A 19,877-nucleotide genomic window follows, 5' to 3' on the forward strand; every position below is an offset into this window, starting at 1 on the left:
TTTAATGGAGAAAGGGAATGACAAGCCCTTCCCACCCAGAACAGGTAATCCAATTCCAACCAGCAGCTATGTTTAAACAATGTGTCCATTTACACTTGAATGGCTACACCTTTTGATAGCCTAAGGGCAAATTTACATGTAAACAAGTTTGCTCTCAATTCCCAGGGCAGAAAAAAAACAAAAAACAAGGTTTAAAATTAAAAAAAAAAAAAAAAAAAAAAAAAAAAAGAATTATTTATAAGGCACTAGGCTAGGCACTGCAGACACCTAGGACACGGTCACTGCCCCTAAGAATTCATACTGTGGTGAGACCTTATGACTCATAAAATATATTTAAAATTATGACTCAGGAAGGCCACATGTAGACAAGCCAGCAGTACAGTTCAGCACATGATCATCACAATACAGACGAAAAGTGCTACATGACTTCGAGGAAGAGGCCATCATTCTCAACCCAGGGCAACAAGAAGACTGTTGGCTGGTGCATAGGGTTCATGTGCTAAATAATAGGAAAAGGACTAAACAGAAAGTAAAGACTAAACATCAGACTAAAGCATTTGAATGAATCCTCTATTTTTCTCCTCTTCCTCCATAGTAAAAAAAAATGTTTAACTGTGTACATCGCTACCTGTATTTAGGAATGACAATATGATTAAGTTCTAGTTGATGAGATAGAAACAAATTATTCTATGTCCATTTCTAAAAATCATCCTTTAAAGAGCCAGAGCCTGGCCAGTTCGGCTCAGTGGTTGAGAGTTGTCCTACGAATCAGGAAGTCAGACATAGTTTGATTCCAGGTCAGGGTTGTGTGCTCAATCCCCAGTAGGGGGCATGCAGGAGGCAGGCAATCAATGATTCTCTCTCATCATTGATGTTTTTCTCTCTCCCCCTTTCCCTTCCTCTCTGAATTTTTTTCAAAAAGCCAGAGTATGCTTTTTGCCCAAGTTATTTTTACTTTTGCTGCCTCTGCCCAAGATATATATATATATATATATATATATATATATATATATATATATATATATATATATATATAATTGTGCTGCTGACTGGTTTGGCTCAGTGGAGAGAGAGTCGGCCTGCGGACTGAAAGGTCTCAGTTTCGATTCCGATCAAGGGCATGTAACTTGGTTGCGGGCACATCCCCAGTAGGGGTGTGCAAGAGGCAGCTGATAGATGATATTCTCTCATCAATATTTCTAACTCTCTAGCCCTCTCTCTTTCTCTCTGTAAAAAAAATCAATAAAATATTTTTTTAAAGAGTTTACTAAATTTTCTTCTAGGAGTTTTATAGTTTCAGGTTTTACATTTAAGTCTCTGGTTTTTAATTTATTTTTGTTTATGGTGTAAGAAGTGATCTAGTCTGATTGCTTTGCATTTATCTGCCCAGTTTCCCCAACACAATTTATTGAATAGAATGACTTTTACAACAATATATGTTCTTGCTTCCTTTTTTGTAGATTAATTGACCATTTAGGCATGGCTTTATTTCTGGGCTCTCTATTCTGTTCCTTGACATGTGTGTCTGTTCTTGTGCCAGTACAAACACTTGTCTACTTGCAGTACCAAAAACTGTATTTGTACAATTTACCAGCTGAGACTACAGACTGTCCCTTTGAGAATACAGGGCTGCCCTGTGGGGATCCTCGTTGAGCTGAAGGACGTAGCCTGTCTCAGCTCTGTCCACGAGGGATCAGTGCTACAGTGTCCTCTACCACAGTGCCGAGTGTGTCACAGCAGATGCAGTCATCTACGCCTCAGGAAACTTCCAGTTGAAAGGTTATTTTTTTCAATGTAAATTTATCGGAGCAGGGGCTATGTCATCAGCAACAGCACCTCAGCTCTTATCAAAGACTGTCTCAAGCAAATGCCAAGAAAAATTTTAGAAATGTTTAACAAAAAGAAGTTACACTGCTATCTTCCACGCAATTAGCAGTTCAAAAGATTAAAGGGTGTAGGGAGGGTGCTGAGCTGTCAGCCTCAGCATAATGGTCACCTGAGATGAAATAGCATCTTTTAACTGGAAGCGTCAGGACCACTTCACTTCAAATCTATGCAATTCAAGAGCAATAATCTTATACACAATTTAAATGGAGAAAACTGAGGAATGGTAATATTAAACATATATTAAAGTCAAAGTAAGTCCTCGTAAGCAGGTAATTACAGTGCATAGCACCTAGAAAGGTTTTTCTTCATGGTCCCAGGCCTAACAACTCTCCCAGACAGCCTGGGCATCTCCTTCCTTTTCCCCCTAAGGACTTAAAAGCAGTGCCAGTGCCTTCACTGACCATTTTCCAGGAGACTCTATTGAAAAAGCTTCCCAGGAATGTAGATAGTGTACACATTAATACATGAGCTTTGAATTAGAAAGTTAAGATTGCAAAATGAATCAGTAACCTAAATCTACTCAAAATCTGTTGAGGCAGTTTAAGGAGGAACAGTAGTGGAAAAGGAAAACTGAAAACCAAGCAGACTGAAAACTGAGGAATCCAGGATGGAAAAAAAAGATCTTTTAAGCGAAGCCTTTGAAAAGGTTTTTTTGGGGTGGGAGGGTAATCTATGTCTTTCTGGGGGAGAAAACAGGTGTCAAATTACACCTGACTGGCTCTCCAGTAGGCATGGTGCTGACACATTTGTAAAAGTGTACTAAATTGGTGCTTAGTCGGCAGCCTTGAGTCCTGGGTGATGTCACTTGGTCCCATCATCAAGTTGTAGAGTGCGCCTGTGAAAATGTCAACTCCTTTGTGCCTCCAATCCTGACTATACTATGCTCTTGTAAAGGCTGGAGAATGTCCAGGACAAAGAGCATGTTGGTGGGTAACTTCCTCAGTGTACTTTTGCCAAATCCTACATAATAAAAGCCTAATATGCTGTGTCCAACTGTTTGTTCGACCGTTCGACCAGTTGCTATGACGCACTGACCATCAGGAGGCAGATGCTCCAACAGGTAGGTTAGCTTGCTTCTAGGTTAGCGACTGGGCAAGATGGGCTGGACACACCCTGGAGCCCTCCTGCAGTCCCTCCCCAGCCTCATTGTGCACTGGTGTGGTCCATCTGCCTGGCCTGTGCCCTCTCACAATCTGAGGCCTCTTTGGGGGATGTTGGACTGCCAGTTTCAGCCCAGTCCCCACAGGCCAGGCCGAGGGACCCCACTGTTGCACAAATCTGGACACTGGGCCTCTAGTAGATTAATATCACAACAGAACACCCAGTCACCGAAGTACCCTCAAATGCTATCAAACAATTTGCACTTTATATCCCCAAAGGACTAGGTCAAAATTAGTATGAAACTCAAATAGAAAATAGGCCATGTCCAGCACGAAGCAAAAGCTCCACAGTGTACTGTGTGGAGGAGGGTGCAGAGAGTACCCTCAGGCCTGCAGCCACTTCCTTCACTAGACAAGTTAAGTGTGTTAATGAATGTTAGCCAAATATTTCATCCAAATTACCCAACTATCCAAACTACTGTGCTCTGGAACATAAGGGCTCCAGAGGCAGAGGTGACAGTCATAAAAAAGCCCATGGGATCTGGGAGGTCAGGCCTGCCTGCCACCTCTTCCTGGGGACTAGCCAGGTGGAATGGAGCTTCTGCAGCAGGAAGCCACCGACAGGATCCAGACTACTGGGACAAGAAACAATTCTGAAAAATAAACTGCAGTAATTCTTTAAAAATATGCATTAGTTTAGGAGAAGGCTACATCTCCAGGAAGAGTTTTCACAGCAAAAACATAGTGGAGACCAGGGAAACATTCTCAAGTAGTTTAAAACTACTGTCAGTCACTTGACATGAAGCCACTTACACACAACTAACCCTTCTCATCTACTCATCAGAGAAGGGCAGAAAAAACTACACTCCAAAAGCCACCTGCTGCCAGAAACCAATCATTGTCTCACTAATAGAAAGATGTAAAAGGCTGGTCAACCTTGAAGCTCTGAAAGGTCAGAGCCAACCACTCCCTATCTAATTGAGACAATGGTAACTGAGGCAACTTCCCCATCTTGAAATCATGTAAATCCTTACTGATATGATAATCCGATTATTACCTGCCTAAGGACATTGGGTGTCTCCCGAAGCTGCTTAATAAATACATCAAACGTAAAACAATATCGGGTACAGGCAGGACATATGAATACGTCCTTGAAATATATGTTGCGCACTGAAATCAGTGGGACATATATTTCCGAACAACAAAGGTATTAGTCATCCATACATGTTTCGACATGAATTTAAGACACGGAGGGAATCAGTATAATTTCGCTATTGAGAGTGGTGGACGTGTTCTGGGTGAGCAGTGACGGGTACGTACTTACACTTACCTATTTTCGTATAATATATTATTTACTTATATTTTTTATATCTCCAACCTTTATATAATAGAAAAACATATAAAATTGATCCAATCATCAATAATTTGTCAGAAAAGTTTAAAAGTTTTTATGTATGTGAACAAGAAATATGCGTAGATGAATCTCTTTTATTATGGAAAGGGAATTTATCTTGGAAACAATATATATCTACAAAAAGAGCTAGATTTGGAATGAAGTTGTTTATCTTGAGTGAAAGCCAATCTGGATACGTACAAAATATAATTTTATACACAGGCAAGGACACAAATTATGGTTCGAACTACCCACAAGAAAAACAATCGACAAGAATTGTTTTGGAGTTAACACATGACTTACTGAATAAAGGGTATAGGATTTACTTAGATAATTTCTATACGTCAATTCATTTGGCTGAACTCTTGTGTCAAAACAATACAGACATTGTTGGAACAATGAGGATAAACAGAGTCGGAATCCCCAGTGAAATAAAAGCAAAAAAATTATAGAAAAATGAACATATAGTAAGAATCAAAGACAAACTTATGGTTTTAAAATGGAAAGATAAAAAAGACGTATTGATGCTCAGTTCTATTCATAATGACGAAAAGACAATGACTGAAAAGAGAGGAAGAAGGCAAGAAAAACCGAATGTTGTCCTGGATTATAACAAGAATATGGGCGGCATAGATTTGGGAGATAGAGTTATGGTGGCCTACACGGCTGCCCGTAACAGGGTAAAAAAATTTTATAAAAAAATTTTTCTACCATTAATTGATTATGTGCTGCTTCAGTGCATATATTATATACAAAAAAAGATAAAGGTCATTTGGATCGATAACACTTTTTGATAGAGTGTGTAGAGAAATTGGTAGATAACAACATAGTGAAAACCCACCCAAAGACATCAACAAGCAGCTCTACGTCTAAACCATCACGCTTAGTTGAAAGGCATTTTCCAGAACAAATGAAAAGCGATATAGGAAAACTAAATCCAGGAAATGCCGAGTTTGCTACAAAAAAGGTGTTAGGAAAGAATCTACATACTGGTGTCCGGATTGTAAGGTAGCACTATGTATCAACAATTGTTTTAAAATATATCACACGGAAGTTGAGTTTTGAATTTTTACATCTATATTTCAATTTTTTAAATTCAATATTTCTATTTTATTTGTGTGCTTTTATTGTTCTGTAATTGTTAACTTTTTTATATATTTTATTGTGTATAGAAATAAAAAATATATATTTTTTGTAATCTTTATAATTGTAAAATTTATAATTTTTTAATTCGATGTTTCCATTTTTTTGTTGGTATTCTTTTCTATTTGTTTATAAGTTTGTATTTTCCTTTGTGCTTTATATATAAATAAATGAAAAAATATATATTTCATTTATTTTAATTAAGTATAAATAAAAAATATATAATATAAAATTACGTCCACTGGGCGTGACATACTGACACGTCCTAGTGAAAGAGTATGCACCCGTTGTACGTTGCGTAATTAAAGAGCAAACTCCCCGGTTAACAGGTTAAGGGTAATGGGTGTATCCCATAGCCTCAATAAAAGGGACAGCAAGGCCAGAGCCTAGTGGTAGTCTTCCCACTAGAGGTGGACTCCCGCCTAGCCCCCCAAATTAACTCTTTTCCAGTCTCTTCATTTTAGTGTGCGGCCTTCTCCAGAAACTGGACCCTGAGTGGGCCCTGAACCACGCGGGTCGTATTAAGAGATCCCATAACCTGCCCATATTTTTTCCAATTATTTAAAAACAAAACTTAGGTTAATCAGTTTAGATGAAGATTCTACAATTTCACCTTTAGGTTCCTTTGGTCAGATGACATTTCATTCTAGTCATTTTTCTCCACTTAAATGTCTAGTTCCTTTATAAGACCATTTAAGAATGAAAATCTCTTTACTACTTGTTTGATAAAAATAGAGAGCAAATATAATCAGTTAACTTTGCTATCTCTCTTGGGTACCTTACCAATTATTTCCCCATTCATCTAACATATATAAAAGCCTAAGTGACCGGCTGACCATTTGACTGGCTGACCGGTAGCTAGGATGTGCACTGACCACCAGGGGGCAGTCACTCAATGCAGGAGTGGAAACCACAGGCATAGAAACACGAACAGACTGATGAATCTCAGAGGGAAGGGAGTGGGTTTGGCACGATCCCCGCAGGCCAGGCCAAGGGATCCCACCATTGCACAAATCAGTGCACCAGGCCTCTATAGTGAATTTATAAAAACAAATGTCCTCACAGAGCTTCAAGTCTTACTTAGTTCTGTTCCACAAACAGGAAGCAGATGGTGCATTTGTGCCAAACACTTTGTATTTCTGCCGAACACTGTGTGGAGCACTAAAGAAGTGAGGAAAGCCCAAACTCTGTCCTTAGGACAGCCACAACCTACAAGAACAAGGAAGGCCACACAGAACAAGGAAGGAGGTGAAACCTGAGGCACTTGAAGGATGTTGAAGATTAGGTTAACGGTGGACAGCATTGCAGGCACAGGAAATAATACAATGTGACCAGGCACAGGAGACATCAAGCACTGGCCAGGGAGCTAGCTGTATAGCTGAACCATGAAATACATGTTGGGGGGAGCAGGACATGTGACTGCGGAGTGGATGGGAGACTCCGCTTATTGCTCAAAGAGATAAGAGTAAGAAAAATGTTGATAGATCACCATGAATAGTGCAAGGATGGGGGTTACCAATCGTTATGCAGAATATAAAGAGGTCAAAAATGGTGAGAATTTTAAAGCCCTTGGGCAATTAGTTTATTCATCTTGGGGAAGCATTTTCAGGACAGACAAGGGGTACACACGGGAAGCTAAGGCAATAAGTGAAGACAGTGAGTGCAGACCAGGCCTTTGAGAAGCTTCAATGAAAGCAGAAGAGATGGGACAATGGATGAAGAAAAACCAAATGTTCAGAGAGTTTTTATAGCTTGTTCTTTTTTTAAATTGGTTAAGAGAGATATTAATAGGCTGAGTTCTTTGGAGGCAAGGTGCAGGAGGTCAATAATAACAAAATAAATCTGTGGAAGGAATCTCTCAGAGACCATCGAAGAATCTTTTAAGATTACAGGCTTTCTCAATTTTTCCAAGTATTTTTTAAAAATTATTTTTAAGCTGATTTAACTTTTGCTTTGTGGATTTTTTACCTCATATGGGAAAGCTTCCTTTTATGAAAAATCCTCACTGTACTCAAACACTGCTAGTATCTTGGACATTTTAGGTTAGCTAGGATTTTTGTTCATTTCTTTTCCAAATCTTTCTGATCTTCAGCATAAGTATATCTCAATAAAACACAATTACTCGAGGAAAACATACGTGTGTTATATGTTTTTCCCTCCAAGAAAGATTAAATACATGAATACCTAAGGATCTATTGATAAGCTTTTTTCTAGCTCAGGCTGGGTTGTTCAGTTGGTTGGAGGTTTGCCCCATTTTCAAAAAAAGGTTGCGGTTGGATTCCCAGTAAGGGCACGTACCTGATTAGGGTGTGTTCAGGGGGCAACTAATCAATGTTTCTCTCTCCCCTTCCCCCTTTCTCTCTCTCTAAAGAGAGAAAAATCAATAAAACATATACTTAGGTGAAATTTTTTTTTAAGTTTTTTTTCTAAATAATTGCTTTAAAAATACAAGTATACACATTCTGAAAATTTTAAATGTTCAATTGCTTTAAAAATACCAGTGATTTACATTCTGATTTTTTTTAACTGTTTAATAGGGGAAAAAAACCCACAACTATAACACCATACAGTTTCTGTGTAGATGTACTTTTCCTTTTTATCAGCTAAGTCAAGCATGGAAGTAAGTGTTGCCCAGGCCTGCCCTTATCAGTAGCATGTCTAGCGCCACAGCCACACCTGGAAGCTTTGGTAACGGATTCAGCAAGTAGAGGAAACGAAGGATGCTCCTATGGTGCATAAGTTTCCAGACAATTTCTCCTGCAATGTAGATATGTACTTTTTACACAAAGATTGAGTTACTTTACATATATAGCTTTGTAAAATGCCTTTTCATTAAGTAGCTCATGAAAAACTTTATCACTAAACATAAATCTACATTATAATTTTTAAGGTTTGTAGAGTATTTCATTAAGAACCTTTTACTGCTGAAGTCATAAAAACACTTCAGGGACATTATCCAAGTCAATATAATTAGGCTAGACAGTTTCACTCTTAATTTCATTTATAGGTAAACCTGAAATACTGTCTCAGTACCTTTTCTAAGCATTAGGTGATATTAGAGTCCCAGGGCAGGAATTTATGAATGGGTGGGGTCCTAGGCTTGGCCGGAGATTAGGGCCAATCAGGCCGTCTCACCCAGCCCCAATCAGGGCCGGGCTGATGGGGCCTGCAGGGGGGGGGGGGGGGGGGGGAGAAGAGGGAAGGAACAGGGGAGGTTGGCCTACTGCAGGAGGTTGACTGTGGGAGCACACTGACCACCAGGGGGCAGCTCCTGTGTTGAGTGTCTGGCCCCTGGTGGTCAGTGTGCATCACAGTTCTGGTCATTTGGCTGTAACGGTTGCTTAGGTTTTTATATATATAGACTAGAGGCCCAGTGCACGAAAATCGTGCAGTGTGGGGGGAAGGTGTCCCTCAGCCCAGCCTGCAGCTTCTCCAATCTGGGACTCCTCAAGGGATGTCAGGCAACCGGGCTGATCAGGGGAAGGCACCAGCCCCATTACCCCACTACTGTAGCCACTGCCAGCTATTGCATCCCCCAAGGTGTTTTCATCAACACAGTCTCTAGTCCCTTCACTGTGAAAAAAATGACAACTTTCTTTAGGCTTTTTCAAGATGTATCTTTCATAGGATATGCCAGTTCTTTTTTTTTTTTTTTTTTTTTTTATCCTCATCTGAGGCTATGTTTCCACTGATTTTTAGAGAGTGTGGAAGAGAAAGGGAGAGACAGAGAGAAACATCAATGTGAGAGGAACACTTTGATTGGTTGACTCCTGCACGAGCCCTGACCTGGGCCCCAACCAGGGAGGAGCCTGTAACCTAGGTACATGCCCTTGATCAGAATTGAACCCGGACCCTGCGGTCAGCAGGCCAAGGCTCTAACCCCTGAACCAAACCAGCTAGGGCAGGATATGACATTTCTTAGCCGCTCCAGTAGGGGACCTTCATTTTTTTCCTCCAGGAATGTGGTGGAAAAACCCTAGATCACCTTCTTGGATTCTTATAACCCAAATTACCAAGAACACTGCAAGTGGCAGCCTATAGGGAGCTTAGCCAATGAGCTGTCAGAGAAGGTATTTACTCTCAAACTGGTTTGGCTCAGTGGATAGACCGTGGCCTGCAGACTGAAGGGTCCCAGGTTTGATACCTGTTAGGGGCATGTACCTTGGTTGGAGGCACATCCCCAGTAGGGGGTGTGCAGGAGGCAGCTAATAGATGTCTCACTCTCACTGATATTCTCCCCTCTTCTCTGTAAAAAAAAAAAAAAAAAAAAAAGTATGTTTTTTTAAAAGTGTATCCTGTGCAGCTCATACAGCCCCTGGGTTGTGTCCACTGGGCTCGGGGTGTGTCCCTGCCACCCCGTGGTGGCCCCCGGGGTCTTGGCACACCCTGAGGCCAGCAGCCATCCCCCTATGGAGGGCGCTGGGTTGGGGGCATGGACTCAAACCGCTGCTTGGTGCGGGAGCATTTGCAAGCGGTTAGGGAAGGGGAGAGAACATCCCCATCTCCAAAGGCCTCTGAGGCCAGCAGCCAGCCCCACCATGGGCCTCAGGCTGGGGACATGCAGGGACCCTGGGCCGCACACGGCGGTGACTGCCAGGGTCTCGGCACAACCCAGATGCCAGCAGCCAGCCCCATCGTGGGCGCTGGGCTGGGGGCGTGGACCCAAACCGCTGCTTGGTGCAAGAGCATTTACAAGCAGCTCAGGGGATGTTCCTGCCCCTCCAGGCAGCTTAGAACCTTCACCCACAGGGTCCGAGTGACCAGGGGGCATTCTGGGATCCCTGCTGCTCAGGACCTAAGCTTGGGCCTATAGGCTAGGAGTGGCCTGGGTCCAGGGGATATTTCCAGGATCCAGGCCACTCAGTGCCTCATATGCAAATTACCCACCATCTTTGCTTGGGATAATTTGCATATTCACTCTAATTGGCTGTGTGCGTAGCGAAGGTATGGTCAATTTGCATGTTTCTCTTTTATGAGAGGATAAATTGATGCCTTCTTGAGATAAAAAGGAAAGTAAACTAATTCAAATAAACTTTCAGAATTATTCTATATAATTATAGTTCACCAATTCACAAATTTATGCATTCCAAGTGAAAACTTGAGTGTAACTGATAATCCATTATCATGACACACCATGTCATAACCTGCTATGAACCATCATTTTTTAGTCAACTGTATACTACACCACATTTAAGTGTAACAAAGTAGCACATCAACTTTGCAAGACACAATTTAAAAAAAAAAATCCAACATTGCCAACTGAAAAAAAAATCCAACATTGCCAACTGAAATGAGAATTCAGACTCTCGCTTAGTCCTTGAATTATGCTGTTGGTAAGTCACTGCTATTACCTTCCTTGCTTCTCACAGCATTGACTCTCTCTAATAGTACCAGATGTTAAAATATCCAACTCACACTCTTTAGTCCAAAGATGTCTAGAGCTGTAACTCTGTTATCAGGAAGTACAGCCTCAGACCTGTATGTATTTTCTACTAAACAACTACAATGCACATGAGGCATATTTGATATTGAAAAAAGAAAAAGCTTTCTCATTTACAACTGCACATTTGCAAATATGACTGACATGCTTGCCGTATATAAACATAGCGCTTAGAATTTCTGATCCAAATGCACTAACCCCAGAATTTTAAGATTCTGATAAGAAAGCATCTGAGAGGAAACAAAAATTAAGAAAATATTGCTATTTAGACTGAAGTACCTTTGTGCAAAAATACTTCTAAGCACTTCTTTCTTGATTTTCATAGATTCATGTCCAGAAATGTTGACATAAATCATTGCCTATATTGCCATTAAATTAGGCATTCTAAAGTACAGAAAAGCACTTTCCAAAAACTTTCAGCAAGAACAACAAAAGCAGTTTACCTTCTCTACACCCTTTCATTCTACTGCATCCAAGGCAGAGTCCTACCCTTGCTGCACCTCCAGCTCCTCCACAAACTGGCTACACACCCTTTCTACCCGCCCAGACTCAATTTGGGAAAATCCCAAGGCTTGTTGTACTTACTCAAAACTCAGGAGTAGATACATTTACTCCCAAGTTCATGTTCCCCCAAAGCCAGGTGCCCCACACCGAGATTAACAATCGTGTTAAAGCCTCGCAGTCTTCCACAGCCAGCCTCCGAGACAGACAAACCGACACTTCCGTTTCCAGCTCTGACACTGAGGTGACTGCTCAGGTTTCTGTGGCCCAAGCAGCATGAGTCAGACTTTGTGGGCCCTAATCTACTGAGTCATGTCGTCTTTACTAATAAACAAGTATTTCATGTCAACAATATGGGGCATCACCCAAAATCATAGAAATACAACTTATTAAAATATATGAGAACCACTACACCTCAAATACCTCTTGTAACTACATCAAATTGAATCACAAACTAAGCAGCAATACTGATGGTTTAGTCACCAAAAGGGAAAAAATACTCCTAACTTCTTCCTGCCAAAAAAGCAATGAATATTCGTTTCTTGAATGGATTCATTTCCATCAGAAGAAAACTATGTGCAAGCTATCTCTGTGGTGAGCACACAAGTTCAAGGTTACTCATTACTCAGCTGTTTACAGGACAGATTGTGCCCATTATCTCTATTCCTGAGCAGCATTATACCACTCGTGCATAATGCTGTGACTTTCATGCTTATGCCTGTGTCCTTAGACTGAATAGTTCTTCAGGGTAAGAACCATAATGCTTCTTTGCATGATCATGGACTGGAACTTTTCACTAAATTGGCACTCAGTAAATATGCTAATCAATGAGTTTACTAATCAATTCTGATTGTGCACATCAAGTGAATTTTATAAAATATTTAAGCAGGTTTGTTAATAAACTCTGAGATGAGAGTATTTATGAACAAAAATGTTTCATATCTACCAATAAGCATGTACTTATGTCTACATCTCCATGGAGATTCAAAAATAAAGATGACATGACTGAGCAATGAATCCATAGCAGTCAGAAATACCTGCTATCAAGCTTCTGTAAAACCTACAGCTACAATTGTTTTAATACTGAGCATTTTATTTTGGTATCCATGCCATCCTCACGCCTAATATGCAAATTGTCCCCTCGACCGAGTTTGACCATTCGCTATGATGTGTGCTTACCACCAGGGGGTAGCGTGAAACATGGCAAGTGTCAGTAACAGGGTGCTGGCAGCAGTGAAGGTGCAGCCAGCTCAGATGGGCCCCTAGGAGAGCGAGGCCAGGCAGGATGGTGGAACAGGTGAGCAGGCAGCGCCAAGGCAAGGTGGGTTCGAGCAGGGGCCCATCTCTCCACAGATGGCGACCAGTGGGGGGGAGGGGGGGGGGGAGATAAGGCCAGCTCCCATATGCTGAGGAAGCCAGGTGGGAGCTCAGTCCCCGACCAATCGCCCCGCAGACGGCAACCAGCGACTGGCAGGACTGGCAGGCCGATGGAGACGGGGCCCCAGGCTGAGATGGGGAACTGGGGGAGGGGGGCAGAGACCAATCTCCCACAGTGCCTGGGCGGGGTGCAGCAACCTCTCACCAGCTACCTGGGGGTGTAGGTGACCGGACCGAGGTGTGGTGAGAATGCATGGTATCCACCAAGCTTGCTCTCACCCCCCACACCTGCCCTCAGGATGCCAGGGCTCAGGCACCAGGGAAACCCCATGGTCAGGTGCTGGGTGCCAGTGAGGAGCCCGCCCCGCACCCACTCTTCCAGGTGAGCCTGGCTGCTGACGCTGGGGCTGCAGAGGCCGGTCAGGCTCCCTGTGGGTTCACACAGGAGCCAGTCTGCAATGCCTGCCCGGCTTCCGTGCAGTGCCGCTGGGTTGCCCACAGACCCACGCTGCACGTCAGCCAATGGCGTCTGTCCACGCTCACTGCATCTCCATTTGGGGACTCGGGCGCCGTGACTCGGGTGGAGGGGGGCTCGCGGGAGCCCAGGTGCTGCCCAGGGCCAGAAGTCAACTGGGACCTACCCTTCCATGCCACTTGCTCTGATCGCTGGCCAGGCCTAGGAACTGCACTGGTAAACGAATTTCATGCACCGGGACTCTAGTGTAATTAATATGTAAGAGTTAATAATTTATGTCATACTTCAAAACAATAGATACTTAGTAACTACAGGTTAATATATGTGCATTGCTGGTGAGAATATAACGGTATAGCTGCTATGGAAAACAGAATGGTAGATCCTCAAAAAATTAAACATAGAATTACTATACGACCCAGCAATCCTACTTCTGGATATATACCAAAAGAATCGAAAGCAGTGACTTGAGTAGATATTTGTACACCAGTGTAACAGCATTATTCACAACTAGAGGCCCAGTGCAGATTCGTGAGTGGGTGGGGTCCCTCAGCCCGGTCTGCACCTCTCACAACCTGGGACCCCCCGGAGATGTTGGACTGCCAGTTTTGGACTGATCCCCCGAAGTCCAAAACCATCAGTCCGACATCCCCGAGGGTTGTACCATGCCGAATCGGCAGGCGGCCACAGAGGAGCCCAGCCGGGGCCAGGTGCAGCTCCACTACCACTCTCCCAGCCCTGCTGCATCTGCTGCCACCGCCGCTCAGTAGCGCTGCCACGGAACCGGGAGAGGCTCCCCCAGCATCAGCTGTGCTCGCCAGCCATGAGCCTGGTTTCTAGCTGAGCGGAGCTGCTACTATGGGAGCGCAATGACCACCAGGGAACAGTTCCTGCATTGAGTGACTGCCCCCTGGTCAGTGCATGACATAGCGACCGACCATTCTGTCATAATGGACGCTCTAGCTTTTATATAGATTAGAGGCCTGGTGTACAAAATTCGTGCATGGGAGGGAGGGGGGTCATGTCCCTCAGCTGGGCCTGTATCCCCTCCAATCCGGGACTGCTGGCTCCTAACCACTCACCTACCTGCCTGCCTTATCACCCCTAATCATTCTCCCTGCCTGCATGACCGCCCTAACCCCTCTGCATGCCTGATGCCCTAACTGCTCCCCTGCCTGCCTGATCAACCCTAACCAACTCTGCCTGCCTGCCTGATCACCCCTAACCATCCCTGCCTGTAGCCTGATTGCCCCCTACTATTCCCCTGCTGGCCTGATCACCCCTAACTGCCCTCCCCTGCTAGACTGATCACCCTGCCTCTGCCTTGGCTCCTGCCACTATGGCTTTGTCTGGAAGGACGTCCAGAAGATGTCCAGTCTAATTAGCATATTACCCTTTTATTAATATAGATGGCCAAAGATGGAAACAACTCAAATATCTATGAACATATGAATGGATAAATAAGCAAAATGTACATATGATGGAATATTACTCAGTTTTGAAAATGAAGGAAATTCTCACACATGCTAACACATGGATGAATCTTGAAGATACTGCTAAAAGAAATAAGCCAGATGCAAAAGGACAAATACTGTATGAACCCACTTATATGAGTTCTCTAGAGTAATCAAATTCATAGAAACAAAGTAGAATTACGGGTTGGGAAGAGTGAGGAATAGGGAATTATTGATTAATGGATACAGAATTTCAGTCTGGGAATATGAAAAAATCCTAAAGATAGAAGATGGTGATGATTATACAACAATGTGAATGTATTTGATACCACTGAACTGTACACTTAAACGTGATAAAAATGAGCCCTGGCCATTGTAGCTCAGTTGGTTGGGTGTCATCCCATGTGCTGAAAGGTCGCAGTTCCATTCCTAGTCTGAGCACATGCCCAGGTTATGGGCTCCATGCCTGGTAGGGGGCATGTAGGAGGCAGCTGACTGATGTGTCACTCTCACATTGACAGTTCTCTCTCCCTCCCTCTCCTTTTCTCTCTCTAAAAATCATTAAAAATATTTTTTAAATGATAACATTTTGTTATATATATTTTACCACAAAGGAAAAATATTTCAAAACATTAATGAATAAAATATATAATATGTAAAAAATGAACATAAATCAAGTCCAGAATTTCTGATTCTTACTCTCTCTCAAATTAACTTATCACTTATCAAATTAACACCAACAATTCACTGAAGACTCTCAAACAGTGAGTAGGGGATAAATTAGTCTCAATGAATACATTTTATGGGAAATTTGATTTAAGATCTTTATCTTTTCTTGGACTCCTTCTCACCTCACTACTTAGAAAAACCCAACCCCAGATAAAATCTGAAAGGCAAACTTTATCCTTATGAGAAGAAAATAGTTATATTTTTCTAACTAGTCATGAGGGGAAAAAAGTACAACACAATTCCACTTACCGGTATTAAAATTTCAAATCCAGAGGAACCAAGATGGCAGCATAGGTAAACACCTGAACTTGCTGCCTCACACAACCACTGCAAAACTACAACTAAAAGACAAAATGGAAATCATCCAGAACCAAGGGAAGGCTGGCTGAGTGCAAATTCAACAACTAGAAGGAAAGAGAAAAGCACATTGAGTCCAGGAGGAGGTTTGGAGGTGTCGAAGTGTAGCGCAGAGGTATTGAGGCGCGTGTGGAAAAGGGCTGACAACTGGGCACGCTGTTGTCTTTTTCAATCAGGAAAGAGATACAAGCTCTTGCTGTTCTGAATTCCAGGACCGGCAAGATTCTGGGGACCCAGACTCATATGGGGAGAAACTGGGCTGTCTGGCATCAGGCTGAAACACAAGGGCAGCTTTCTCTCAGCGGTGCTTGCAACGATCATTGTTCCTGCATGGTGCCATGAGACACAGAGACCCAGGGACCTCTTCCGGGCAGGGCTGATGGTCACCCATTGCTGTTTGCTCCTCCCTGGTGATTCCCTGAGACCCCACCCCACCCAAGCTGTGTGCAGAAGCTTTTGCATATGAATGGCCTGGCCTTTTGCAACATAAAACCAAACAAACTGCAGCTGGGTAAGAGAGCCAAGAGCCTCCAAAAGAAGGCCCAAGGCTGGAAAGCAGCTGACATTGCTTCACAGCTGGGCCTCATCTGGGCACCTCCAAACCCCAAACAAAGAGGAGGGATCTGAAGATCTCTCTGTAGCTTCTGCTGGGTGGCCTCAGACAGTGGTTGGCTTTGCACCTCCTTGGAGATCCAAGAGCCAGTGTACCCAGTGGTCAGAGTGAGACCATCCAGATTACAACTCTTCACATCCATAAGAGACACACTCAAGGAGGCAGACTCAGTGAGCACCAAAGCCCCCTGAAGCAAGTCTTATCTCATAAGGGTGTCTCCAGCACAGAAGTTCTCCCATTGTAGGCACAACTGGTCCTCACAGCCAATTGGCCTGGAGGTCAATTCCTCCCAGTGATACTAACAGCAATCAAAGGTTAACTACAAGACTGTGCACACAGCCCACAAAGGGGTGCATCCAGAGTGTCCACCTCAGGGGGAGTCTGAGCCACTGGGCCCTATAGGATACCTAGCACACAAAGCCACTCTATCAACACAGGGAAGCAGCCAAAATGTGGAGACAAAGAAACAGGTCACAAATGAAAGAAATGGAGGAAAGCAAGCTACTGGATATAGAGTTAAAATCACAATTATAAGGTTACTAAACAATCTTCTAGAAACCTCTGAGAAATTTGGTGAGACCCTCAAGGATATAAAAAAGGACCAACTAGAAATCAAGCATACACTGACTGAAATAAAGAATAATATACAGAGATCCAACAGCAGACTAGAGGATCCCAAGAATCAAGTCAAAGATTTGAAATACAAAGAAGCAAAAAACACCAACTGGAAAAGCAAAAAGAAAAGAGAATCCAAAAATATGAAGATAGTGTAAGGAGACTCTGGGACAACTTCAAGCATACCAACATCACATGATGGGGGTGCCAGAAGAAGAGAGAGTGCAAAATGTTGAAAACCTATTTGAAGAAATAAGGATTGAAAACTTCCCCTACCTGGTCAAAGAAATAGACTTATAAGTCCAGGAAGCACAGAGAACCCAAAACAAGAGGAATTCAAAGAGGACCATACCAAGACACATCATAATTAAGCCTTTGCACTTCGCTGTCCCCTCTCAGGGGACATCGGAATTCTAGCATATCACTCAGATGTCCCCTCTCAGGGGACATTGCAGTTTATTAGTGATTACGGGGAATTGAGTTAATTCAATGCACGTTTCCGCCGTTAGCGTCGAGTAGCTGGTAGCCAATGTCCAGAATGGTTCGGAGTGCAAAGGGTTAAAATGCCAAGAGCAAAAGACAAAGAGAGAATATTAAAAGCAGCAAGAGGAAAACAATTAATTACCTACAAGGGAGATTTCTCAAAAGAAACTATGCAGGCCAGAAGGGAGTGGCAAGAAATATTCAAAGTGATGAATAGCAAGAAACTACAACCAAGATTACTCTACCCAGCAAAGCTATCATTTAGAATTGAAGGTCAGATAAAGAGCTTCACAGATAAGAAAAAGCTAACGGAGTTCATCACCGCCAAACCGGTGGTATATGAAATGCTGAAGGGTATTCTTTAAGAAGAAAAAGAAGAAAAAGTTAAAGATAGAAATTATGAACAACAAAGGAACAACAAATATATATCTATCAACAAGTGAATCTAAAAATCAAGTGAATAAAAAAAATCTGATGAACAGAATAAACTGGTGAATGAATCAGTAGCATAGAAAGGGAGTGGACTGCCGAAACCTGTTTGGCTCAGTGGACAGAGCATCGGCCTATGAAAGGTCCCAGGTTTGATTCCAGTCAAGGGCATGTACCTTGGTTGCAGGCAAATGCCCAGTAGGGGGTGTGCAAGAGGCAGCTGATCGATGTCTCTCCCTCATCGATGTTTTCTAGCTTTCTATTCCTCTCTCTTTCACTCTGTAAAAACTCAATAAAATATATTTTTTCAAAAAGAAAAAGAAAAAAGAAAGGGAGTAGACTGACAATTCTCGGGGGGAAGAGACTGGGCAAAAATTGTACACCTATGGATGAGGACAGTGGGGGGCAAGAGCAGAGGGTGGGTTGGGAACCTGGTGGAGGGGAGTTATGGGGAAGGGAGGAGGAACAACTGTAATAATCTGAACAATAAAGATTTGTTTAAAAAAATCAAATCCATAGATAATTAATCATCATATTGTGTAGGGCCACATACATGTGGTAAAAACTATAAAGAAAAGTCAGAGACTATTAAGCACAAAATTCAGAGTTATGGTATCCTTGGAGAGTGGGGATATATAATCAGGGACAAAAACAACTCTTGTTTTCATCCTTAAACCTGCTCCTCCTCCACCAGTCCTACCTTCAGAGTCATATTAGATTTGTCTTCCTCTCACACCCCATGTAATTAATCAGCAAGACCCATCAATTGCCTCTAAAACACCCCAATTCTTTCCATCTTCATCACTTTATCTGGTTCAAGCCTCCATCAGCCTCTCATTCAGGACTGCACAATTCCTTCTCCACAAAGCAGCCAAGTGATCTTTTCAAAATTTAAGTCGAATCATGTCCTTGAAACTCTCCAATGGCTTCCCTTTACACTTAGGAAAAATGCAATCTCTTTATCACAGTCTCAGGCCTTCCTTTAATCTGTTCTCTACCCCCTAACCCTGCTGCTTCCACTCTTGCCCTCGCCTATTGGGAGTCTCTGGCCTCGCAGTGGTTCACAGGGACACTGCCCTTTCCCTGGCTCTTGGCTTAGCTGGCTTCACCTCAAATGTAAACAGAAAGGCTATCTTCTCACTGAGGCGGCCTTTGAGGACCCATCAAAAACAGCACCCCTGCTCCTTCCACTCACTCAGCATCTCGCCCTTTTTCATTTGTTATAGCACTTCTGTCTTGGATCAAGGTCCCTCTCCCCCAGAACCAAACCCACAGAAGCAGCAGCCATTGGTCTGGTCCAGTGTTACAGGAAACAGTATCCGCCACGTGGCAACAAGCACTCGGATGAATGAAAAGTAAATGTTACTGAGAGTAAACATGAAGTGAAAATCAAGTACACCCATCAGGAGTGTGACAGGAGGGAAAGGGACTGATAGTCACTGGAAACGCATTAATCTCAGAGAGTTTTATTTTTAATACTCCATCTCTCAAGTACCAGTAACAGGTGCCAGTCAGCCAGGCTTCACAGGCCCAGCCCTGCACTCCAGCCACTGTGCCATCAGCTCCCATCTCCTATCTGTTGCTGTGAATCCTCACCTGAGGATATTTCCCACTGATGTTTAGAGAGGGAGTGAGGGGAAGATTGGTTGCCTCCCCCACGAACCTAAACTAGAGCTGGGGATCCAACTGCAACCCAGGTACATGCCCTTGACTGGGAATAGAACTGTGATCCTTTGGTGTGCAGGGTGACACTCTAACCATCGAGCACACTGGTCAGGCCCAAATCTTCTGTTTTTAGAATACTATGATTAAGAGCGTGAAGTTCAGCTTGGCCTGAGTTCAATTACAAATCAACACTGAAATTTGAGCAAGTTACTAACCTCT

The 19,877-nt window shown here is 42.9% G+C and overlaps 1 protein-coding gene across 2 annotated transcripts in view; it reads right to left on the reverse strand.

Annotated features, from left to right (window-relative positions):
• TBCEL (tubulin folding cofactor E like) overlaps nucleotides 1-19,877 on the reverse strand; it is a 71,269-nt gene that overhangs the window by 45,799 nt on the left and 5,593 nt on the right. Inside the window, exon 1 of one of the 2 annotated variants that reach the window (XM_084868435.1) lies at nucleotides 11,549-11,714. The exons of the other annotated variant lie outside the window; for it this stretch is intronic. The gene's annotated coding sequence lies outside the window, so the exon portion shown is untranslated. Of the gene's footprint in view, nucleotides 1-11,548; nucleotides 11,715-19,877 lie in introns of those variants that run through there. 2 annotated transcript variants of the gene reach the window in all.

This window comes from Pipistrellus hanaki (assembly GCF_964339955.1).
Source record: "Pipistrellus hanaki genome assembly, chromosome: 19".
Classification (NCBI taxonomy): Eukaryota; Metazoa; Chordata; class Mammalia; order Chiroptera; family Vespertilionidae; genus Pipistrellus; species Pipistrellus hanaki.